This window comes from Pyrgilauda ruficollis, unplaced genomic scaffold (assembly GCF_017590135.1).
Source record: "Pyrgilauda ruficollis isolate IOZ18807 unplaced genomic scaffold, ASM1759013v1 scaffold118, whole genome shotgun sequence".
NCBI lineage: Eukaryota > Metazoa > Chordata > Aves > Passeriformes > Passeridae > Pyrgilauda > Pyrgilauda ruficollis.
The window spans coordinates 726,034-752,688 of record NW_024510099.1 but is presented as its reverse complement, the minus strand read 5'-3'; the positions used below and the strand labels follow the sequence as shown (position 1 = coordinate 752,688).

At 38.9% G+C, this 26,655-nt stretch overlaps 1 protein-coding gene across 2 annotated transcripts in view; it reads right to left on the bottom strand.

Moving 5' to 3' along the window:
- Positions 1–26,655, bottom strand: part of METTL15 (methyltransferase like 15) — a 76,360-nt gene that overhangs the window by 11,062 nt on the left and 38,643 nt on the right. The gene's annotated exons all lie outside the window — the stretch shown is intronic.

Below are 26,655 nucleotides of genomic sequence, written 5' to 3'. Positions count from 1 at the left end.
CTTAGAAAGATTAATCAACGTGTTGCTGCATTTTTAAGCAGTACCTGCAAAACAGAACACATTTCTGCCCACACCAGGAAGCCACTGCCTCCATGTGGAGAGAAAAACTCCATTAAAAAGGAAGACACTTATAAATCCAACCACATGGAAGAACACTCAGCTACACAAGGCTCTACTCATTAGAGCAGAACAAATCCACCCAGTAAGCAGAGCACAGAACCTGGGAAACAGTGTGAATGGACAATTTCCACCAGGGATATCATGATGGCACGTGCAATTTGGAATTGATTGCTGTCCAGCCCATAACTGAACACAGCTATTCAACATAACAAGAACTGACAGCTCCTGGAAAGCACAATGACCCACTTCAGACACTTAAACCAATTTAAGCTACATAGTTATACCGTTTAGAGATTGTATTTCCTCCCCAGTAAAATGAGGAGAATTTCCTTGAAAATGCATACTACTTTTTCCAACTGGGCAGTGTTTCTACCTTCATGACTCATGCAAATGAATCAACTTTAAAATTCCATATGTGGGAGATGAAAATAAATGAGACCTGGATAAAACTACAAATTGCCATTGTCCACTTCCCCAGCAGACAGTAATCCATGTCAGTGCCTCTGAAGTAGTGCTCTACCAAGCCATCTGAAAAACTACTCTGAACACTATTTAATTATTGCTAGAAATTTTCTTACATTTCTTTAAACAAGTCCTAAATATGTGGATAGCTAAGATGCTTGTGACAGCTTTTGATTTGTGATCTGCCAAACTTCTGAAAGGTTAATTTAAAAAAAGAAGTAAATTTAGAGTAAGTAGAAATTTACTCTTTGGTAGAGAGGTGCTTCAGCTGGAAAAAATTCTGGAGCTTGCAAATAAAAAAAAAATTGAAAAATTATTAGGTTGACATTTGATGTCAGTCATTCAGCTGTGTGGAGTTACAGCTTCTGTATATAACATGTTTGTTATGCAGTGCCTTGTGTGTAACAGGCATCCTGGTGATTACAAACTCTCACTAAAACCAGATGCTTTTTATGAGGTTATAATGACTATATATATATACACACACACACATATATATTATATATGTAATATATATATATGTCTTATTATATTATAATTATTTATACATAAAATATAAATATAATGTATTGCAAGGTTCAGGCTGCTCTACCAAGCCATCTGAAAAACTACTCTGAACACTATTTAATTATTGCTAGACATTTTCTTACATTTCTTTAAACAAGTCCTAAATATGTGGATAGCTAAGATGCTTGTGACAGCTTTTGATTTGTGATCTGCCAAACTTCTGAAAGGTTAATTAAAAAAAAAGTAAATTTTGAGTAAGTAGAAATTTACTCTTTGGTAGAGAGGTGCTTCAGCTGGAAAAAATTCTGGAGCTTGCAAATAAAAAAAAAATTGAAAAATTATTAGGTTGACATTTGATGTCAGTCATTCAGCTGTGTGGAGTTACAGCTTCTGTATATAACATGTTTGTTATGCAGTGCCTTGTGTGTAACAGGCATCCTGGTGATTACAAACTCTCACTAAAACCAGATGCTTTTTATGAGGTTATAATGACTATATATATATACACACACACACATATATATTATATACGTAATATATATATATATAACATGTCTTATTATATTATAATTATTTATACATAAAATATAAATATAATGTATTGCAAGGTTCAGGCCAGCTCTCTGAATTCCTGTTTCTCTGTGGAACAGATGACACAGTTTTAAGCATCTTGGCTATCTCATACACTTCAATTAATCAAGCCAAGTGCATAGCAATGAAAGATTTATCACCTCATGAAAGGAAACACAAATATCAACTCTTTTTTTGGTCAGATACTAATGATGATAGTGATGAAAAGGACTAATCTATTAGATTATAAGCATGATACATTTATTTGAAATAAAATATTTTACCAAGAGTTCAGAACATTTGTTAGAAGATAAGCAAACTCTCTTCTAGTTTACCATTCTTTTTGCCTATATTCAAATTAAAACTGCCTGTCACACACAGGATTTCTCAAAATATTCATTTCCCCTCAACTTCCTTTTGACTTCAGGTTTTTATTTAAGTGATCTGTGAATCCACTTTCCAGAAAAATCTCAAATAAATAATAAATCATGAACGGTTAAATAATAAACTATGTTAAAACCTTTATTTCCTACAGTCACATGCCTTCTGCTCTACCTAGGTATGCAGAATTCGTGCCACCGTCTTTTTCAGTCTTCCAATGTTTTCTTTGGTCAATAAAGGATTTATGTTCTAGGACATACTTACCTAGTGTGAAAATCTATTACCCTTTCTATCTTAATATATTGCAAAACCAGTGCTTAGTGGGCAAAGCAGGCAAGGTAAACAAGGGAACATCCATAAACACCAAGACAAACAGCCAAGCTCATAGTTGTGACAAGCCTGAGATGAGAGAGCACATGAAAACATCCCAGAGCAAGACTGAACAGGGATTTTCACCAGTGCTGACACCTTGGAAAGCTGCTAGGACTACACAGGGTCCCTGCAATAATTTTAGAAGGTTGAAATCATTTAGAAGGTTAAAATCTGACTAAACCAAGTTGCCTTGCTTAAGAGAAAATATTTCAACATAGCACCTGAGCAGCATTTTATATATTCAGAATATTTTAGAAACATAAAAAAAAAAAAACTACTAAGAGCTTTTAGCTCCTCTCTATAAATGGAGAAACATTTGTAGGGTTTAATATTTAATGACTTGAAGATACCACATAGAAAGCTAAGACAATTCAGAAACCATGGTCTGAGGATGTAAGAAAGCAGAAAATACCTGTCAGATCAGCTCTCATTTGTGGGGTAACAGCATGGCAATTGTTCAGCAAATTCCCAACTGCTACAGACAAGCAATCTCTGACTCCTCAAAATATCCAACATGCTCATTCCCTCTTTAGTAATCTCAACATTCTACTAGAAAAACACATGTAAGATTTCAGAAGAACACTGGGAATATGGATAATCCAGCCTACTTTAAAAAGAATAAAAAGTTGTTTACAATGACTAAGGTTGTAGGGCCTTAATAGATTTTCCTGTGCAACAACTTCACAACCTTGCAGAATTCATGGGAAATAACACAGTGGGAAAATAATACAGAACCTTGGGTTCAGGTCCTTTGTTCAGGTCAGAACACAGTATTTTATTCTATTATGACACATAGCATAGTAATTCTGCTAGACAGGACATGATCCACTCTTCTCAAGCACAGGAAAGAGCAGAAAGAGTTCAATGTCGCCTCAAGAATTTCAGGCTCTGCAGGTTTCAGTTAATCTCTGCTATTCTGCAATGCTTTATAAAAATATTTCTCATCTTACTCAGTTGAGGGGGATCTACACAGGGGAAAAAATTAAAGAATTAACACAGCTTCAACAAAATAAATGGAACCTTTTCTCTCATCTAACTTCTCTTGATTGCCACAGACACTGACATGACACCAATCATTCAATTAATTTCACAGAGATGTACAGTGATGATTTGATGGTGCTTAGCATTTCTTTATGTATACATAGTAATACTTGCTCCTGATGTTTCACTATTGCTCCACTTAAAAATTCTGTGTACAAACACACGGTGCTCCATCGTCAGCAGTGAAAACTACACTTCACCCAACCAGAACAAACGGCTCCTCCAGGAGAACAGAAAATCAAGTTTTTCAGCCAACTCTTGGCACTGCACATCAAACAAGGGGATGCAGTAACTCCCCTGGGACTGCCATCAGAGAGCCCAGCAGCACCAGCTGGAATGGGGACACTGGCAGAGACCTGGTGTGACCCTGCCTCACCTCGCTGAGGCCACCACAGCTGTCACACTGCTGCCGTTTTCACTCCTGGCTGCACTGCCCCAGGCACACCTGGAAGCAAACTATGAAGTATTCCAGCCATAAACCCCAGGAACTTCCAGCATCCTGCCTGGGAACTGTGGTGTGTTACTGCCTCAGTGCAACATCCCTCTCAAAAGGTGTACCTGAAAATTCTGCAAAAAATTGTCACGTGACCATTATCAAATGGAAATTTGGCATGGTTTTCATGCTTGCCAAGAGTATTGGTTTGCATAGCCTGGTTTTGGTGTTGGGGCACAGAGGTGGCTGCTGTGAGGAGCTGCTGGAAGCCTCCACCACGTCCAGCAGAGCCAGTCCCTGCTGGCTCAGAGGATGGAGCTGCTGCTGGCCAAGCTGGCACAGTGAGTGAGAGATGCTGGGAATGCCTCTGGGACAGCAGAGCTAAGCAGAAATCAAAGCTGGGGCCAGCTTTAATTCCAATCAGAGGAGAGGAGGAGGAGCCGAGAACACGTGAGGGAAAGAAGCTGGAGACACCAAGGGCAGAGGGGCAGGAGGTGCTCCAGGGGCAGAGCTGGGATTCCTCTGCAGCCCTGGGGATCCACAGGGGATGCAGAGATCCAGAGAGAGATGCAGGGATCCAGAGAGGGATGTAGGCATCCAGGGGGGGATGCAGGGAGCCACCCCCAGCCTGTGGCAGAGGTGCCCAGGTGACTTCCCCTGGTTCTTATGCCAATCCATGAACCCTTTGTTAAGTTTCCTCTCCTCTGTCCAGCTGCAGAGAGGTGTGAGTGACTTTTGTGGTGCCTGGCATCTGGCCGGGGTCAACCCTCAGCACCAAGAAAAAAAGTAAAGCCAAGAAGTGTGACATCTATTTCCTTATAAACCACGTGTGCTATTATGCTTCTAGTTTTATACAAAAATAAGTTACAGATCCAAGGAAAGCCCAAGTAGCTACTTGAGAACTAACAACTCAGACTAGGCTGTGTTTTGTGCAACAAAACTACAAACTGAAATCTCAGCCCCTGCTTAACAAAGGCCTGAAAACTGGAAGAAGCATACCTAGAAAGCAATTTCCATAGAACCAAGTTAAGATTTACACATCTGAGGGCTACAATAACAACTGTACTCTGTCTGAGGATCCATGAAATGCCATTTAAAGTATTTTTAAATTAGTAAACTTTTACTTACCATATATTCCCACTTAAGAGCAGAGAACATGTAAAAGGCATGCACACATTTGAAAAGTCAGCTATTCTCTCCATATAACCTGAAGACATCACACCAAAAAAAACCCAACAGAAAACACCCCCCCCCCCGACCACCCACCAAAAAAAACCCAACAAAAAACAACCCCCCCCCCCCCCCTTTCTGCACTGACTTGTAGGACAGTGAGCATCCCACACTGCCAGAAATGCTATCCCAGGAGTGCCCTTCCCTGCCTTCTCTGCCAACTGCATGTCCCTTTTACACAAGCCCTTATGGAATTGCTTATTTCGTGCCTCAGTGGTTCTCCTCCAGCTCCCAGGAAAATTCCCCTTCTCCTTTCTCTGCCGCATTCTGTGGCAATCCTTCACTCCTCCCCTGCCACTGACACCATGCCCCAAAACTGTTTCTATCAAACTCTCAAGCACACCTGCTCCAAACAGACTGCTCACTGTTTAAATGCTCATTTTCATTTCTATATCAAGTCTGTGCTCCACTATTCTGCCCACTATTCACACAATTTCAGCAAAAACTGCTGGAGAAGACACCGCTCCAACCAAAGGAAAAGATACAATTTGTAAACCAAAAGCACAAATATGAAAGATGGCTTCCATTAAATATAAATCCAAAATCTTGCCATATTTGACATCTTCCATAGCAGGTATACTCAATCTCATTAAAATAAGTAGGAAAATTTAAGTTCATAATGAACAAATGTGTCCTGCTAAATAACAGATTAAGGAGGCAATTTTATTCTTTTTCCTAAGGAAACAAAAGACTAAGGGAAAAAGGCAATTGAGGCAAATTTCAAAATTACACATCTCACCAAAATTTGAAAAAATGTATTTTTTAGTTTCCTCAGTAACACAAAGTTTTGCTGCATAATAAGAGCAAACTTTTTTTGCAATTGCATGTAGCCATTAAAGCCTTTGCTATGAAATATATAACATCATTATGAGTGACACCTTTACTAGAGAATATATGTAGCACACGTAATACACTGCCATCATTCAGGGGTGCAAAGAAAGCCAAGCTGTCAGAATGACCTGCTTGTCACTCACAGGACATAACAGCTCAGAACAGTCCTGGTTTCTCTCATTTCCACTGGGGATTTCCTTGGGAGGTAGATCTCATTTTGGCAGTGGCCATAAGCAGGAACAGCTGAGTTATCATCATCATCACCACCTCAGGTCTCCCAAACGCTCAGTGACCCCCCTCAGCTTTATTGGCAATTTTAACACAAACAGTGTGTGTGGACCACAAACCAGATTAATCTGCCTGCTAATTCACCTCTCCTCATAAACACCACTAGCACTTGAACAATTGCTGCAAGAAATTTTGTTGGACCTTTCTGCTGAGTTTGCACAAACACTTTTTAAAGGTGAACATCCAACTCATCACTCAAGTTCTAAGATCATTATTTCACTGCAAGAAAACACAGCAAAGCAAGTTTTCTTAGAGTTGATAGATCTTAATAATCATATTCTTTTCCTACTGGCATCTTAAAAGACAGCTTGATAAAAACTGCCTCTCCAGCGCACAACAACTCACATATAAATTCACGCTTTCGCTAGAGACACAATGGTACTTGGACTGAAAAGAAATGTCACCACTGGCCATAGAAGGAAGGAAAGTTCTGTTTAAATCAGTTGCCAAAAGCCAGCAGAAGACAGAAAAATTCTGGATGTACACCAGCAGGTTGAAAGGTACAAATTAACATCAGGAACACAAAAGCTGCGTATGAACATGTTTCAGTCCATGAATGTAAGAACACTAAAACCTGGAGCAACAAGCATTGTAGACAGAATTTATTTCCATGTGCAGGCAAGGGGCAGATCTCTTTTTTCCAGTGTTAACACACAGTCTCAGAGGAATCTGAAATTGTACTGAGTGTTGCAGACTGGAGACAAGGCACAAAACCAGATTTATCACCCAATCAGCCTGACTGATCAATTACTGATTAATTGTGATCAGGTATGTACAATGACCAAAATACCATATGTTACAGTCTAAAAAGACAAGAACTTGCCTCAGTTTTGTCTCATTTGTTAAATGAACAAAAAAAAAAAGTGTATTCCTCTAGTACCTGCTGTCCCCCACTGCAACATTTCAGTTTCTGAATATGTTTGTCTTACTTAAATTAGTGATTAACTATTCTTTGTTTGACAATCCATTTCCCTGTTTGAAACAGTACTTAGCCTTCAGAACACGGCGATAAATACATCCAGCATCAAGAAATTATTTCAGATGAAACAAGTACCTTTTTCTTCCTTCCTGTTCTTTTCTAAGCGAAGCCATAGAAGAACATCTACAATTTGAATTGACTCTCACCTCAAGCTTTAAACTCTCTGCCTGTCCCTTGGACAGCATCCCATGCTCCTCGTTGTGGGGAGGAGAAATCAGAGAAGCAGAACACAAGAGGAATGCAAATAAGGTCAGCAGGGAAATGGGGCATCACTCAGCCACAATTGCAGTTTGCTCTCCTGTGCCTGGGCTCGTACCAGGTCTTACCCTTGTCCAGACAAGGCAACACGAGCACTGCATAAAATTAAAAATTCAACCACAGCATGGGTTTAAAAGACAGATCAATGGCCAGTATTTTCTTCTCTAATTCTTTCCCGGTGGCTTTTAGCGTGCTCTTCTGCCCAGCATGAACACCACCACAATTCAGACTCCCAGAACAAGCCCAGTACTTCACCTTCTCTGGTCAGCTTACGAGAAAAACCTGATGTGTTTTGCCACACCACTTAACTCCATGTCCTTTCACCTGCTGCCTCGTGGGGTGCTGCAGTTCTCCAGGAAAAAAAAAAAAAAAAAAAATCTTAATTTTTGCCTCACCTGCTGCCTCGTGGGGTGCTGCAGCTCTCCCGAAAAAAAAAAAATCTTCATTTTTGCTGTATTAGGTAACATAGCCTAAAATCACCAATCAAAAATCAACAGCAATCATGCCACCCAGCAATTTCCTGGCTTATTTTGATAATTGATGAATAACTAAGTTGCATGCTGCACCCACATATCCTTGTGGCACTGCACTGGTGAGGTCATTTGAAGTGAGATCAGAGTGACCTCCATAACCAGGCAGAAAAACCACACCAGAAGATTGCTTTGCTTCCACTACTCACTCTCTACACAACTTTACCTTGTTCAATTCCACTTGTCACTCCTGTATTTACCAACTCTGAAAATTGCTCCAAATTATCCAACACTTAAAATCAAAATTAAATCTATATTTGTTTCTCAGAACATTGCAATCCAATCTTAGGAAGAAAGTAATGTGCTTAATCCTACTAAAGATTATAACATAATAGTATCATCCTACTATACATGATAACATGTATAATATCATCCCACTAAAGACAACATGTATAATAATATCATCCTACTAAAGATAACGTGTAAATGCTAAATACTATAACATGTATCATCCTACTAAATAGTAGGATAGTATCATAAATACTAGTAATAGTATCATCCTACTAAATATTATAACATGTACTACTAAATATTATAACATGTATAATATCATTCTACTAAAGGTGATAACATGTATAATAAAATTATCCTACTGAAGATAACATGTATAATATCCTACTAAAGATAACATGTATAATATCACATTAAAGATGATAACATGTATAATAATGTCATCCTACTAAAGATTATAACATGTATCTGCATAGTGAAAAGATAAATGTAAAATATTGTAAAATATTTTTTTACGATTCAAAAAAATTCGACTTGTTAATCAGATCAAAATCTCAAGAAAGTCATGATTTCCAAATCCTGCATAAATTTAGGTATAATCTCAGTTACAGCAGTAAGCATTACATTTTGGAAAACTACCCAGGGTACACAAAAGAATGCAACATTACCAACTCTAAGAATGCATTCGATTGAAAATGCTGTCTTACAACACAAGCTGGCAGCCATTCACTTCCCCAGTGACCCTGACCTTTTTTCTAGTTTAAAAATGTCAATTTCAGAAAGCAATTATAAAAACAAAACTGGGTTTTTCAGGAGCCATCAACACCTTGCTGCTCTTTAGACACTACCAGTTAGCATCCATGTAGAATTATCCAGACAATTCTATATTAAAGTCTCATTCTGTTACTTCATTTATCAAGCTGGGAAATTTAAATGCATGTCAGCAGTGACAAGCTATCCTGAAGTTCATTGTTTCCTGTACTGGCATTTCCACTTCATACAAGTCATGAAATGCTGCATTCAAATGAACTTCCCACCTATAAAATGAAGGTCCATAAATTGTGCACATTATCTTTTAAGTCAATATCAGAAATAATAAATTTTTTTACTGAAATATCCCAGTCTCAACAATGTTATTTTTTCTGCACAGAGACTACATGCAGTCTAATTACTTGCCACTGCAGATTACAACATGAAATCTCAAGCTGTAAGTATTTGGAGAAATAAGAGAACTTTCAACTGAATAATGTTTGCTCCTCAAAGTACACACACAATTTTAAATTACTGCTCTGTTTCTCTCTACGGGGAAAATATATTCAATTGAGATACACTGGGGAAAAAAACAAACAAACAAACAAACAAACAAAAAAAAAAACGCTGTGAGCTCTACCAAATATGCAAGTTAAGGAAACAGGCACAAAACCAACAGTTAAAAAGACACCATACAGAAGAAGTAACCTGGAAGTATAGTCTCAACAATGTTATTTTTTCTGCACAGAGACTACATGCAGTCTAATTACTTGCCACTGCAGATTACAACATGAAATCTCAAGCTGTAAGTATTTGGAGAAATAAGAGAACTTTCAACTGAATAATGTTTGCTCCTCAAAGTACACACACAATTTTAAATTACTGCTCTGTTTCTCTCTACTGGGAAAATATATTCAATTGAGATACACTGGAAAAAAAAAAGAATAAAAAAAACCCCATTTTTACAAATAAGATAACATCCTGAGATAAAAAAAAAATTAAAAAAAATAAGGAAACAGGCACAAAACCAACAGTTAAAAAGACACCATACAGAAGAAGTAACCTGGAAGTATAAAAGTGTAGCAGACCATGAGAACAGAAGCTATTGCATAACCCCACCTAAAGTATCACGAGACATGATCCTCACAACTCCACAAACAAAACAAAATATTTGCAGCAAGTTTCTAGCCTAGAAGGGGAAGTGTCAGCCCAGCTAAATTTGTTGCATGTAGCCCAGTAAAGGATGGCAAGGTTCCTAAAAGATTACCAAAGACAAATGTGATGAGTTCAGAGCACCATGTGTGAAAATATGTACGCAATATGTAAAAAAAACACTGAAAAACTGAAACCTGAACTGAAAGCTCATCACCTGGACATAACCATGAAGAAAAAGAGCAGCAAGCTTCATTTGGCCATCTAAACAGTAAACAGCTGTGAAAAGGGAAACAAAACCCCACAGTATGCAAGTCAGAAGCCTTAACTGGAATAGAAAAGTATTTAAAATAGAAAAGTAAGAGTTTGGTATGCCATCACAGGAGCCTTGTCTAAAAAAGAAGAACTCCAAATGGAACTGGCACAGAGGAGGTGGAACAGGATGAGCAGAAGGGAGAGATTACGAGAGGATAAAAAAATCCCAGACTTGTTTTGCATACAAAAAAGAAGGGCAAGAATAGATGTCAATACTCTACAGCCAGTATTTTAAATGCCAAGGAAAGAGCTAAGAGATATTAATAAACTATTAGTTAATTTTCCCCAATTAAAATTAAATTAGGTAACTGCTTTAACTGGAGATTTTAAAAAACGTTTCATATAATGAAAAATTAGACTCTGGAATAGCTGGAGCACTGCATATAGAAGTCCTAATTACTTTTAAGATAGAGCACAGTGGAGGAGATTAAATTATGCAGTGGCTTCTAATGCCATGCAATTGGATTCAGTGCTGTACAAGTCTCTTACAGCATGTTTATATTTGACAGCTATTGTAATTCTCTGCTGAAAAGTTCACCCTGAAAATGTTTATGTAAACTTATCAAGACATATACACATTACACATTTTACATGTGTATAAGCATACTCCACCTAAGAATAGCTTATCCCTTAGGTATAAATGGTTCCTTTTATTTTTAGAAACCCCTGAACTGAATGCATAAATACAACACTGGCACTGAAAAGGCTTCTTTCCCTTAATTTTTCCCAAAGCAGTTACTGGGGAACTTTTAACCAAACATAACATTGATATTGACTGGAAACTGCTGTTTTCTGATAGAAAACTCAAAAAATACACTGCTCTCAGATACAGATTTTTTTTAGCTTTTTTTTTTTTGATTCCTTAATTCAGAAGATGAGAAAAGAACTTCCAAACCCATTTGCTGCCACAAAAAGGATAATTATGATCCCAAGATCAACAACTTTTGATTGTTATTGAAGGAAAAGTTCAATAGTTCAAAAGCTGAGGTGTCTGCTTTTCCATAGGGTGCAATAAAATAGCTTAAAGGCAGTAACTTAATGTGATATAAAAGGAGATAAAAAAAAAAACTTCCAAACAAATCCCAACTTGCTTTAGTGCTATTTTTAACTATAATTCTACCCAAATAGAATAAAGAAGAAGGGCCACATCTAAGAACATTTTAACCCTCTGCTGCATGGCTTGGGACTTTGTAGGCTGGATTTATCCATGTTTATCGGCGGGTTTCCATCTGTTTTGTAAAGTAGCCGATCCCTCAATTAGACAGCACCTTTCCATTACGTTACTACAGGTTAAGATCCTGTAAGTAAAATAATTACAGGGAAGTTTCACATCCAGATGAACGCCCTTCCAGGCGCTAGAAAACACACAACGTGATCTTGACAGCCTTCAGAAAACAGCTACAGTCTACTTCAGCATTTATTCAGAGTTTTCCAAAACTGGAATTAAGCAAGAATCCATCTGATCCACAAACGCTCAGACTGTTACAGAGAATTTTCTTAGGTGCCATCTTTTACCTAGGAACCACAGAACCAGGTAACAACTTGCAAAAGAGACCTCCAGAGGTGTTCTAGCCCAAAGCTCAGTGCAGACCTGACCAGCTGGGCTCCCCAAGGCCAGGCCCAGTGGAACACCTCCAAAGATACTCCCCGGGAAACCTCTTCTGGCCATCTCCTTCACTGCCACCTCCAACTGGAATTTCCTGCCTTTTAACTCGTGTCTCAGAGCCTCCACCAGACTCCAGCTCTGGGGCAGCCCTTCAGGCAGGTGGAAAACTCCAGGGCAAATTGTTCACAAAGCTGGCAAAGGGTTTGCAATTATTTAAGTCTTCAAAAATACTACAGATCACTGATCCTGATTTTAATTCTTTTTCCTTAGAAATACCAAGACAAACTTGATATTAGGATGTAGCATCTGTGGATTTAATAAAAATTTAAAAATCAACTAATTTATTAAATTAATCAAATTAAATCAATTAAAAATCAAATTGATAAAAAATTAATCATATCAAATAAACCAAATCAGATTAATAAAAAACTATAAAACAAGAACAGTTTGACATTCCCGTGAAGATTCATTCTTAGCTGCATTTGTCACATAGAAAGCTAAACAGTTACTCCTGAATCATTTACGTATTCACTACAAGTGGACGAATTTTCCATATCAGGCCATAATTTATGACTTAAGAGGTTTTGATGTTGGATTTTTGGCAGGATATAAAATAATTGCTTATTGCTACCTGATGACATGAAAAATTTAAGAATGAAGCTCTAAACACAAGCCGGTTTACATCTCAATATTCCTGCATGTTCTTAAAATAGCTGATTTTCCAGTTCTATTATGGTTTTCTTTGGAAGTGCCAGTAAATTGAATTTCATTGCTCTCCATTTGCTACAATAGTTTTTAGTTAAAAAAAAAAAAAAAAAAAAAAACAAACCAAAACATGATTGAGTAGAATAACTCTCACTGGAAGAAAGTCTCATTTTTGTTACTATACAAATCCATTTCTGTTCCCATTCGCAAGCTGAACTACTGAAATCATTACAAATACCAATGCCAGCACTTCAAGTGGAAAAAAAAACCCTTTTATTTAGAATAAATGCCTCTTTGCCTATGCAAAACCATGGGTAATCCATTAAATTCTTCAGAGTACTGAAGATGGCTCCACTGATGTTCCCACAATGTGCCAAATTCACCCATGGGAGATCCTAAAGAAACACTTTACTATTTCATTGTGGCAGTACTTTAATGCCTTACCTGGAGTATCTCTTCCCTAGGGTGGCAGACCATGAGTAAGTATAACTCCATTGGAGAAACTCCTTTAAAAGAATTTCAAAGGACACCACGTTTCCAATCACAAAATGCCAAATGAAAATCAAGCAGAACTCAACAGAACCGTCCACTGGAAGTGGTTCATGGCAGCACAAGCAAACCTGTGGCTGCCTCCTGCAAAGCACTGCCACGAGCCTGCAGCAAATCCCATCCCCACACGCCACTGACGGTTGTGCCATATTCACAGAACGGCTGTGGGATTTGTTACCCAGTGTATGCCTCCACAGCATTTAGAAAAGCAACCCTCAAGTGACCCCAGAGCTCTTGTTCTGTCTCAAAAAAGAACCCAGAAATTGTGGCCCAGAAACCTTCCACTGTGGGTCTGACTGCTCAACACTCCTGCACCTGTGCTGACTTCTCCACCTACAGCAGCCCTGACATCACAGCCCATAAAATGGGTGAATTACCTGACACACAGATCATGAACACCTTGTGGGAGACACTGTCTGCCAAAAAGGCTGCCAGAGAGTGCTGGTGCCATCAGATGGGGGGCCAAAGGCATGTTCCCCTCGTTACAGCTGTCTGGCATCATCCATTCTCACAAAGGAGGAGCTGAGCCAAAGCTCAGGCAAAGGCTGAAATCATGGCACAGCCACACTGGGGGCTTCTCGAAACATGCAGATCACTCTGACAAACGTTAGGGTCTGTCTGAAATGAAGAAAAGAGTGGAATCATTCTGCACAATAAGGGTGTGGCGTGGCTTCTTTATAGATGCATCCACTAGGGAAAAATGCAAACACTTGAACAGTATAATTAGCTGAAGTCTGATAACCAAAATTAAGAGTCAAGTACCCAATGCGTCACAGGGCTAATCAGGTGTCACCTGAAGTACTGGGCCAAATTTTACAGCAAGTGCTTTCAACAAGGAGTGAGTAAGCTGAAAGAGATCCAGAGACCAGCAAAGAGGCAGTGGAAACACTGGAAGCTGGGCTTTGGTTTGTTTTTCTTGGTGAATAAGAAGGCTGGAGGGGATCTGATGGTTATCTCCGTACCAAGTTATTAAAAAGGCATCAGCATTCAGCCATTCTGTGTGCCAAGGCAGAGCAAGTTAAGGAATGCTTGACTGAAGTGGCAGAAAAGCAGCTCTGAGCTGGACATTGGGAAAATTTCTTCATGTATAAACCACAAGAAATATTATTTATGCAATTCCTGTTATTATGGAATGCTTCTAGGAAGAGGAAAGACAAACAGTGTTTAGGAATTCCAGAAGTACATCAGATTTTGTTTTAATTTTGCAATTTACTGACAGTGTTTAAACCCCTTGTTTCTAACATCCATGAATTATTTTATTTAAATTTTCTTTTGGAAAGCATTCGGGGTTCAAGTTCTTTCATTGCTAAGTTTGATCAGGAAATCTGCAGTCAAATTTCAAGTTGGCAAATTAAATTTCAAGTTGGTAACATCTGATTTCACATCTTTGGAAAAGTGACTGATGAAACTTTTGCCTGTGTTGCTCTGTTCTTTCTTCTGTCTTATCTCCTGATACTCCTGTAACTGCATCACGGGTTTCTTTATCTTACCAGTATTTTATTTCTTTGTATTACAACAAGGACATAGATAGTTGGCATCCTTGCCCATGGAGCAGGGGTTGGAACCAGACAATCTTGAAGGTTTTCTTCCAACCAAAACAATTTCTGAGTCATTATTTGGGATATTTTTAAAGAGGTATAACACACAGAACCCATATTTCTTTGCGAAATTGAAAATTTTAGCTCAAAGCTGAGCATATGAACATAGATGCTACAAAACAAACAAACAAACCAAAAGTGGGTCATTTCCAGTCAAGTCTGAAGGGAGCAGAGCACACTCAGAAGCATTTTCACTGCCTGATTTCACGCTGAAGCAGACACAGAGGTGCACAGCCACAGCACCTTCCATGGCAACTCTAAGACATGCCGTACAAGTTTCTTTACAGTAGAAGAAGCTAGGCTGAAATGCACAACCATGCATTCTGGTTTTTTTCCTCTCTAAACAAAAGACCAAAACCTGTGTTTCACTCAATACATCTCCCTGAACTGCATATCCCTAAGATGTACCCTGAAGCTCACATCAAGCTCTTTTTTGGCTATGCCTGACTTACCCCTCAATTTTAACTGCTGCTGTCGAATGGCCAACTGATATTTAATTTCTGTTCTTTGTGTTTTGCCTGTCACATTCCATATTTGCACCTCTCCCATTCATTTTATTTCTGTCTCATAGTATTCCCTTCAATCATGAATTATTCAAACCGCTCGTCTTCTTGGAATTTTTCTCATCACGACTTACACATAGCTCTTGTCCTCTAGACTTGCTTTTTACCCTTCAATTGCTGTATTTTCCCAATTCTCGACATGTTCATTCATTTCCTGCTCTCTTCCATATTCTTCCCCACTGCTTTTCTACATCTATCAAGGCAATCCCCTAGGTGTTCTTGCAACATAATAATTTCCATGGTCTGTGAACAATGAAGAGGTGTTTACCACTGAAAGCATCACATAGAAAACTTTTCCCACTTCCTAGGAATAAGAAATTTCGTCTTTTCTTAGGATGCTTACTTCTTGCTATTATATCTAATTTACCAATGTAAAACACAAGTAGTTATAAGCCAGGCTTCTCTAGTATGATACACATAACGATCAAATTGAGCATATTCACGTTCATCACAAATAAATCCCACCTAAAAGATATGAAATCACTGACCTTTTACAGTTCTGCACAAATGAAAATCAGCCTCCTTAGCTCATTACACTTAAACCAGGTTTTACCAACCAACCACTGGAGCTGGAGGGCTGAAACCCTGACTTGGAGGTATGATTCAGTTCTTCCCAAAAAGCTTTCCACTACAATAGCTCACAAACTGGACTGGAAATAATCACTTGTGAATCTTGCATGTCTAGTTCAATCTAATTTATCATGGAGCAGCAAATGTTAAGAAAATTAATCTGAAATTAATTTGTGTATTATCACTGTCATGTATTGCTCCCCTGTCAGATACTTTGTTCATTCCCGTGCCAATGGGAATACAGGGTGGCTGAATCACAGATATTCTCCTATAAAGGGCAATGCAGTGTATTGAAGGGGATTAATATTGTCAAGCAGATTAATCTCAGAAGCTGATTTGTGATAAAAGTACCTCTTTGGGAGTGGGGGGCAAGGGGTAAGGAATGAAGGAATGCTGAAAAAACCCCCAGCAATTAAAACTACAGTGAAACTGCACAACTACCACCTGTATTATAACATACAAGAACCTTAGCTCATGATTTAAAACATTTGCCTCTTAGGGATATCCACATGACAGCCATCTAGATTTTTTTACAGGTTGTGACAGCCTAAACACAAATTCATTTTGAACAGTTACTGCAGGACTTCACCAATCATTACTCTCATCTCCATTTTTACAGAATATTCTCCCCACAGATCTTTTCTTTAATTTCTGCATGTATAGTAGCAGGAGAAAGTCTACAATCACTATTCAGTTATCCAGAAATTACTGTTCCAAATATTGCCTGAATAACTGCAAGCACCCAGGAAAATGCAGCTGAAATACTGAATTGTAATTTTAAAGCTGGATTAACATTAGAGTGTAATTCTTAAATCTGAGATTTAAAGTAGTTTTTCATCTTCCAGAAGCAGTCAGCCTTGTATTCCCATTCCCAGTCAGGCACCACAAGCAAGTAGCCAACAGAGAGCTTCAAAAGGTGCCTGCTCCAAGAAGAAAAGGCTGTTCCTGATCTCCTTCATTAAACCCAGAAGCATAAACAAGGGGTCTCTGCACCAGAAAACCTCCTTAAAGAAAATATTGGAAGGATCATTCAGGAAGACAACTGAGTTTTTTGATGTGACAAACTTTCATTGCCAGGGCAATGACTGCACAGCTCTGAGAGGAGATTCAGAACAAATGTGCCCCCAGGAGGAACCAACAAGGCTTTCTGGAAGACTTAATGCCTCTTTCATAAAATTAATAGGCAATTAAATAATTTCTCCCTCTCTAACTGCCTTCCTGTTTTTCCCAAAGAAACTGGAAACACTTCCTGCAGTTTTCCTTCTCTTCTCCAACCTTTTCTCCTTTTTGCTTCAGTGGTCTCCAAATTCTGCCACCTCCTGGGCAGTCCCTCCATTCAAACTGCCCCTTCCTTCTCAGGCCTCACAACTACTTTTTCTCTACCTTCAACAAGTTTCTCAGCCACTGCTCTGCCAAAGGAAATGTTTGTCCCCATTAACTTGGTAAGGACACTAAAACAGGTTGGTAAAAGACAACAAAGTCAGGTAAAGAAAAAAAAAACCAAACCAGGTAAAAGTCTCTGATGTGCTGCGCCTGGAATATCCAAATTACAGGAGAGAGCAGTGAGGGATGGCAAAGGTTCCACACATGCAAAATACAAGAACCAGAAACAGAATATCCAAACAGTTTCCCTCTTGTGGCCGCTCAAAAAACAATTGTTTGCCTGGAAACCATATTACAGCTAAATTACACATAAATGCAGATAGCTGATACTTTAAGATCAAGCAGCTTCTATTTACTTGGAATATCAGGATGTAGCTGCCAAATTTAGACTTCAGCCACAACCTTTCACGCAACACTTTAAAGCCGCCCTGTTACAATAAAGATCAGAGCCTTGAAGAGAAGCATTTTTAGCAGGAAACAACCTATGACAAAAGCTGGTGACATTTTCACTATTGATACAAAGAACACAGTATCATTAATAAAGTGCAGGAATGGAATAATAACCTTATATAAAAGAGCATTCCCTTGCAAACACACCTACAGCACGCCAGCAGAGCAACAAGTACAAACAAGCATTTTGTAACTTTAGTCAACAGGCAGCCCTGAATTCATGCCTGAATCCACAGAGCAGATCACCAAGCCCTCAGGAGAACATCACTGAACATCACACAGAGGGAAAACACATCTGCTGCAGGTCCTGCTTGCAGACACTGGCATTTCTTATGGCCAGAATGCAGTGAACCAACAAGGAGGAATCACATTCCACAGCACCTTCTCAGGCAGCTGCTCCATCCCTCTTGGTGTGCAGGGTCTACAAATATGCTTAAAAAATACGTTACAAAAAAAAAAAAGCTTTAAAAATGTGCACAAAAACTCTTCATTGTTGCTAAAGTTTAGCTTTTTGAGGGAAAAGGCAGCACCAGAAACCTCCAGTGAAATTGCTCTCCATGTGTTTGTGACCAGCCCAGTGCCTCCACATCTCCCCAGTTCTCTCTACCTGGCCCCTCCAACACGCTGCTGAAGCTCCCAGACTGAGCTGAGAGGATGACTCAGCTGTAATGACATTAAATTCTAATAACTGTAATGCTCATGCCTCTGACAAGGCAGCCCAGCTGGACCCCTGCCTCCCAAACACGTGTGCAGCCAACAGGCGAGCCGAGGTGTAGCTCCACGGAACGTTTTGGGAGCTCTGAGTGCAATAATTCATATTTTTTTATTATGTTGTTTCTGGAAAGCTACATTTAGTAAGTCATAAAAAAGATCCCTTCCCTTATTTCTATCTTGAGAAAGAATCCTAATTGGCTAGAGCCAGTCATAAAAATTTAACCATGTTTCTGAAAACACGAGTGCCAAAGGGTAATGCATCGCTAATGGCTGCCAGTGGAATAAATAGCAGTTCTGACGTCAAAACTTTGTTACACTCCAATAACTGGCTCACTTGGGGCTTCAGGTACAGCAAGTTACATGTCAGTTTTAAATAAAGTTATAAAAATAGAACGCACAGTGAACCATATTGCCACTATGCAGCCTGAAACTACATGATTTATGTCTAATAAAATGTTAACAAAGGTGATAGAGGGTATAAAAATAGTATCTTCTACCTCATAATATCCTTTTACTTAGATTTGAGAGGGCACAACGGGGATAGATATAATTTTTCTTTTGTTTTTCAAAACATATGGCCAGAACCAGAGTAAGTAAATTTGAGTGAAAGTGACATTTAAAAAGCATTTATAGTACCTTTACCCAGAAGACAGTATAGTAAAACCCAAGTTGTAAAAATGTGCATTACAACACATCTCCGAGTCCCTCTTGAATAAATACAATAAGTAGTGAGGAGCTTTGCCTTTCCATTCTTTCTGCAGTGTAGCAATTAAACAAATGACCCTTTCACTGTGTAAGAGATGACACCTTGGGCTGTGCCTGTGCTACCAACAGTTCAATGGTTCGGGCATTCAGCCACCCAGCTGATGCACAAATGGTGCATGGATGGAGCTGAATATTTCAATTTAGGAACTTGAACACGTGGTGCTTAACAGTGGAATTTAGGGACATGGTGGAGCTGGCAGTGCTGGGTTAACAGTGGCACTTGGAGGTCTTTTCCAACCTAAGAAGCATATAATCCTTCCTCTACACACCAAAAAAAAAAAAAGTTTTAGATGGTCAAACATGGCTGCACTCACAGGGAAGGAAAGGACAATACTCTGAAGGTAACACAGAAGGGTAGAGAGAAGTCTGGAGAAGTCACAAGAACTCCGGTGCAGCGTAAGAATAGGGATAATTGTCATTTTTGAGCTGCAGGCTCTCCAAAGCTCAATTCAAGGACATGAAGACATTTATTCCATTCCATACAGCTCCCAAAGCAAAGGGAACTCCAGGAGCTCCCAGCACTGCAGATCAGAGCTCACACCCATGAAACCCCACCCTTGGAAAAGGCTACAGGTTACCTACACTGACTGAACTTGGAGCAGCAAAGACAGAAGAATTACAAGGGCCTGTAGAAGAAGGGGAGTGAAGTGTGGCACCAACTGCAACAATCTGTATTTGCAATCAAATTATCTAAGTATTAGAGTAGGAAATCTACGATGAAAATTTTGGAGTGAGAAAGGAAATTTTGCCACAAGTCTTATTCAAAAAAGCCCCAAGATTTACCTACATATAAGTGAGTGCAGTCAAGTACCCTGGAGGGGAGTATGGCCAAAAGGAGAGAAAAAAAAAATCCCCTTGTTTCACATACAACAAAACTTTCTCTCTTTCAAAGGCACTAGCTATAATTACTTGGATGTTTACTAAATATTTACCCTTACTTGAAAGGATCACGAGGTTTAAGAGAGAGAGATGAAAAGAAACCCTTTAGTCAGAAAGCTTCAATAGGTCCTGGAAACGGATGTGCTCTTCTAGCCCAGAAATATTTGAAATATTAAGTGCCTTCCTGCTGTAATGGTGATCTCCAGAGGGACTTAGAAGTAAGAGAAAAAAAGAGAAAAAATTACATAATACTGACATCCATTTGAGTGAATGTTCTTGAACAAAAGCAATGCAGCAACATCTGATAAATTGAATAATCATTGCACTAAATATAAAGAAGAAGGTTTAGGTTCTACATAAAACTACAACAAAAAAAAAATCTTTATTTGAATTGGTTCTTTGTATTCCTTACAAGAAAACAATTTTTTATAGTATTAAGTGCAACCAATAATACTTAGTTTCACTTCTATCATTTATTTTCTTTGTTCATCAGCATCAACTGCATCACAGGCTCCTGCTGCTTATTGTCCTGGTCAATTTGAAGCCCTTAGGTGACTTGTTAGCAAACGATTTGGAAATAAAAAGTGACACAAAGGCCATGTAAATCCTTATTAATTATTAACTCACTCAAACTCCAAACCATCTGCAGTACCTCCTAAAGCTGATTATGGGGCAGAAAGGCGTCAGACGGCCAAAACAATAAGAACATTCTGGTTCTAGTTAAAGGGTGCACATTTTTTTTTTCCATACAAACTCTTATTGAAATTGTCATCCAAGATTAAATTATTCCGAGATGAAAATGCCTTGGATACGTGTTACACTTGTAACAAGCTGTGACTGGGTTGAGCATTGCAGATGTTGACTTCGTGTACGAGCTAAACCAGTAAATTATAATTCCCTTTTCTCTTTAAATCCTTTACCTCTAGAATGAAGTCAAATGTAAGTATGGAATCCCCTCTTAGCTCAGGTGGGAGCACAGGCCAAGAGCACACGCTGCTTTCAGAGAGGAGCTTCACTCCCCCAGACAGCTGTGCCTACTAAGAACCCCTGAACCTTGAACCACAACTCTCTTTACCCAAACCTTACCACAGGCAGTAAAGAAACAAAGTTCTAAGACAGCATTCACTCCCTGCTTGCCTTTTACACAGGAACCTTCCAAAAATCCCCCCCAGTGATTCAGAGGAAAACAAATCTTATTTAAATCTCATAATCTTGTTTGAAAAAATGTCTTTCAACTTATCATCAAGTTGCTTATTATTTACAGTACAGGTTTTGCTTTTCATTGCTTTGTTGTTTTTCTTTAAAAGGCATATTGGAGGAGTTTCAGTTCAGTCATAATTATTAGAGGGTTTGCCAGCATTTATGTTCATAATGCAAACAATATTTTTAAAAGAAATAGAAGCTAAGTCCAACTTCATCTCTGACAAGCGTAATGCTCTCTGATGAGTTTAAACAAAGCTGTCAGTGACACAACTGACTTGAATTCACCTTAAGAGATCATTTTTGTACTTGATGAGCTACGCGAGTTATGTTTCTCCTCTGCACCATCTTTCAAAGATTTCAAAGACAAACAGATTACAATTTCTGTTTCTCAAAAGCAATTGAAACTTGACAGTACTAGGAGTATCAGAAACTATATTCATTTTATAACTTCTAACTAACAAATGGAATTGAACACTTCATGAAATTAATCAGTAAAAAAGTGCTAGGCCAGCTTAACATAGGGAACACTTGTAGTAAACTATACAACACCAAAAACAAGGAGATGGTAAAAACCTTCTGGTGTAAGAAACAAGTATGCCACAAATACCTGACCTCAGGTGTCACAGCTCCTGCCACAGCCTCAAACAGATGTTGGAGGAATAACACTGAAGGGTTAACAGATGATTAAGACATTAACAGATTATTTTTCATGGAAGTAATACAAGCATCTAATAATCCTTTTGACCATCGATCCTAGACACAGTGTCACCTGCAATCCAAGTCTTCCGACAAAACTGCAAAACTGGTGATGAGCAAAGAGACAACAAACTAGAAACCACAGGATCCAGGAGAGCTTAGCCTTTTTAGGGAACGTGTAAACAGGAGGCCCTCAGGACAACAGGTCAAACCCCATGAACAATTCCTGCCAAGTGCAAGGGAATCCATTTGAATGGATTTGAATGGACACACCCATATGAAAACAAAAAGGCACAGCAAGATGCCAGCTTGGTTGAACAGGGAAATACTGGCCATGTCAAAGAGAAGAGGGCCAAGAGGAGGAAGGAGGATAAAGTACCAGAGAAATCCTCAGCTGGATTTAAGAACACCTAAATCTGTCTGAAGCAGAAACTGGAAAGGGATATGCCATGAAGACATGGAACACTGAAGAGCGACACAGGTAATTGAGGTAATTACCTGTGTTACACTGAAGAGTAACACAGGTAAAAAAGGCTGAGGCAATTAAAGCCTTAGCCTAAGCATTTGCTAGGAAAATGTGCCCCAAGTGCCCCCTGTCCTAGCCCAGAGGGAAATGTGCTAACACCACAGCACAGGAGGACAGGTGAGGTGTCACACGGAGCAGCTGGACACGGACACGAGACCTGATGACATGGACCAGAATATGTCAGGAGCTCTGTCAGCTTTAAGGCAAATCCCCGATAACTGCGACAAAGCCAACGCCGTGATAGCTTAAAAAGAAAAAGTCAAGGATTTTCCAGAGAACCACAGGCTGGCAGACCTTCATCATTACACATGAAGTCTGCATGAAAACTATTACCCAGAACTCGAAGAGCAAGATGAGAACAGAAAACACAGAAATAAATGAGGTTGATCTGGGAGTGTTTTACCTTAAATAAATCTAAGACAAAGTACCTGGCTCTGTAGATAACAGGTAAGCAGTACAGTTTATTTCATTTTAATACAGCTTTTGGTTTTTCGCCTCTGTTACCTTGGCAGGCAACATTAGAGCCACAAACCATGTATGGGCAAAAAGCTGGATTCCAGGGCTGCTGGTGCAAGGGACCAAGGTGTGACTTGCACCTGAAAGTCTAGCAGGAGGAGAGAGCTTGCTTCCAGAGACAAGAACCTGCCTGACCTGCCAGGGCCATCCAGTTTTGAGTTGAAAACTCAGATTCAGTAATTAAAGGGTTTACACTGCATCTCTGAATGCAGAATTATTAATACATAAACATTTTGATGTACCATAATTTTATTACATATGGAGCTATTTGTATTAAATGTGCAACATGGAATCATTGAGAAGCTTCCAGATGGGCACCCAAATACTGACATTCCTTCCTGTAAGAAGAAGAGGAAGAAAATAGGGGATAACAAGACATTTTTAGCTCTACACACTTCTATTTTTCAATGTTTAATATCTTACTAATTATGATAATTAAAAGTGGAAACATATTCCTTTGAAACCAAGAAATTCCCCTGATTACACAATGAGATTCAGTTCTTGTTTTAAGCCGTGAAGTCATTGCACAAAAGGAGTATTGAATTTTAAGTTTTTAAAATTCAGTAACATTTTTTAGTCACAGTTCTTGCTACAACAGATCTGAATTTATAATAAACTAGTATCTCAACTAAAAAGCCATGAAAAAAAGACACCAAATTAACATCAAAAATCTACAGAGATTTCTTTTGCAGTCCATTTTTTTCATCTGCAAAATATCCAAGGAAACAGAACTCAAGGTTTCCTTCAGACATAGTTTTGGTGCCCTGTCCATTAATTATGTGACCATGCAAAACAAAGAAACAGATGAGACCAAGAAAACCAGTGTCTCCCATGCCTGCTGCTCTATTCTGCTAAATTCCCCATAAAACTGTAACAATCCAAATACCTGGGAAGAGCAAAATGGAAATAAGCAGTGGATATTGTCTGGCTGGACCTGAGCAAAGCTTTCAGCACTCTCTCACAAGCTCAGGGAGCTGGGCTGGGGGAGCAGACATTTCAGGGGGTGCACAAGTGGCTGCCCAGCAGATCCCAAGGGCTGGGGCACAGGGTCTGGCTGGAGGCTGGCACTGCTGGTGCCCCCAAGGTTCAATACTGGTCCCAGAATTGTTTAACTTACTCATCAGTGACAGATGCTATGGTTGTGTTTGAGGGTCCCAGGACGAGGGAAGAGATGAGAATCTTGACTCTGTGTTTTGGAAGGCTTATTTGTTATATTATGATATATATTATATTAAAAATGCTATGCTAAAAAGAATAGAGAGAAAAGATTTATCAGAAGCTAGAAAGGAATAGAAAGGAATGATTAACAAAATCCTGTGACTGCTCACAGCCTCGACACAGGTGGCTGTGATTGGTCATCAATTGAAAACAATCCACATGGACCAGTGGAAGATGCACCTGCTGCATTCCACAGCAGCAGAGAGTTATTGTTTGCATTTCTCTCCTGAGGCTCCTCAGCTTCCCAGGAGAAAATCTTGGCAAAAGGATTTTTCAGAAAACATCATGGCGACATGATGCCCCCTCACAAGTTTGCTGATGACACAAAGATGGAAGAAATGGCCCCAAAATGCTGCACATCCCTCCAGAGGGACCTCGACAGGCTGGAGAGATGGACAGAGCTGAACTGTGTCAAACTCAGAGGGAAATGCAGGGTCCTGCACCTGGGGAGGAACAGCCCCATGCACAGAACAGGCTGACCTGCTGGGAAACCTATCAGTGGGGTTCCCCTCATTACCATGTTAATTACCATGATAATTCCACCTCATTACCACACTAGCATCAACCTTTATATCCAGCCTTTCCTTAGCTGCTGGTATTGACACATATACCAGATTAACCTGAAAGACAAATTTCTGCATAGGACACTTTCACCTTACATACATAAATTTTGTTAGCTTGAAGTAAAAAGTTGCCCTTTATACTCTCAGAGCAGTACCCAATCTCACTCCAAGTGAAATGAGCTTTGTTGCAGCATAAAGCTCAACAAAGTGACACTACTGATTATTCAAAATGTTCACACAACATTCAATATTCAAATTTTTTGTCCTGCTATTTGAAAAAGTAACAAACTACACATTCAATTCTGCCGTGACACATAATTTTTACTTATCTACAGCAAATTAACTTTACTTATTTCTTTTTAGAACACTAAAATGTACTAGCATAATTTCATGCATCACCAGCTTTTGGCTTAAACACTACTAAATACCAGAAGGTATTTAATTTTAATATTGTACTCACTGGGTGCTAACATCCACCTAAAGGCAGACTGCAGAAGGGGTTGACTCCACTCACATGCTGGATGTCACACATGACTCCAACCTCAGTCCAGACTGCAGTGCAAGGAACCAAACTTATCCTAATACTCAGGTAAAGGGGATTTTAAATATTGAAATTGCAGCAGCCTCTAACTTCTGGTGACCACAGAGAGACTGACAATATAAACAGTACCAGTAACACAGATTGTTTGTGCTGGTGAGATAAGACACCTCTATTATTCCTGATCAACCTCTATGTGTCGAGACCACTTACTCAATATTGGTCTCAAACTCTTGCACCATTCAGTGGTGACAAGGCCACAGCCAACTTCCATTCCAAATTACTCATTTTGGAATTTTGCACAAAATTCTTTTGGAATTTCATACAGAAATTCTCTGGAATCTCTCTACCCAAATCTTTGCTTCTTGATCGAGCTAAGTTGATGTACTTTTCAGGCATCCAAACACAAAGCAGCAATTAACTGCCTGATTTTACTTCCAGCCCTTTCAATATTCTGTACAATACTTGGCACAGCTGAGTCACAAAGACTAAAATAAAATTAAAATGCAAATTATGTTTATTATCATGACAAGAAAAAACCTGAATTATGTAGTCAAATTAATTCATTTTTATGGTCTGTGTCACCTATATGCATAATCCTACTGCATCTAAGAATAATAGTATCTGAAGCTCAATGACTCAATCAGAAAAATAATCTGAATTGCTCTGTAAGTTTTTATATTTCATAGTTAAGTGTGAAGCTCAGATCTGATACAAAAATCTGTTTACAAATATTTAGTTACTTGTTTTCCTTTTTATCAAAGCAGAAGAAAAAAGGTTATGAATCAGAGACTATCAGCTTTTTTTTCTGGGGTTAATTTAGCCACTCAGTAAATCATGTTTATCTTAAATACCAGCATGTCTTGACCTTCTCTCAGTAAGTGACAAGCATCTTTTTGTCCACACATTGATATAATTTCCACCTTCACAGGAAACTGCTGCTGTCTTCCACCCCAACAATTATCATCTATCTACTGATGAAACCAACTTTTGTCTGTATTGTTTGATACAAGCAGGAGTATTTTAAATCAGTTCATGTCCTCTTGATTTGTGCAGAGTGCCTTAATGCCTCCTATTGTCAATGTGAGCAAAAATAAGCTAAATATGCAGCCTGGTACAAACCTGCTAAGGAATATGAAAATACTATCTTCTTATCATGACAA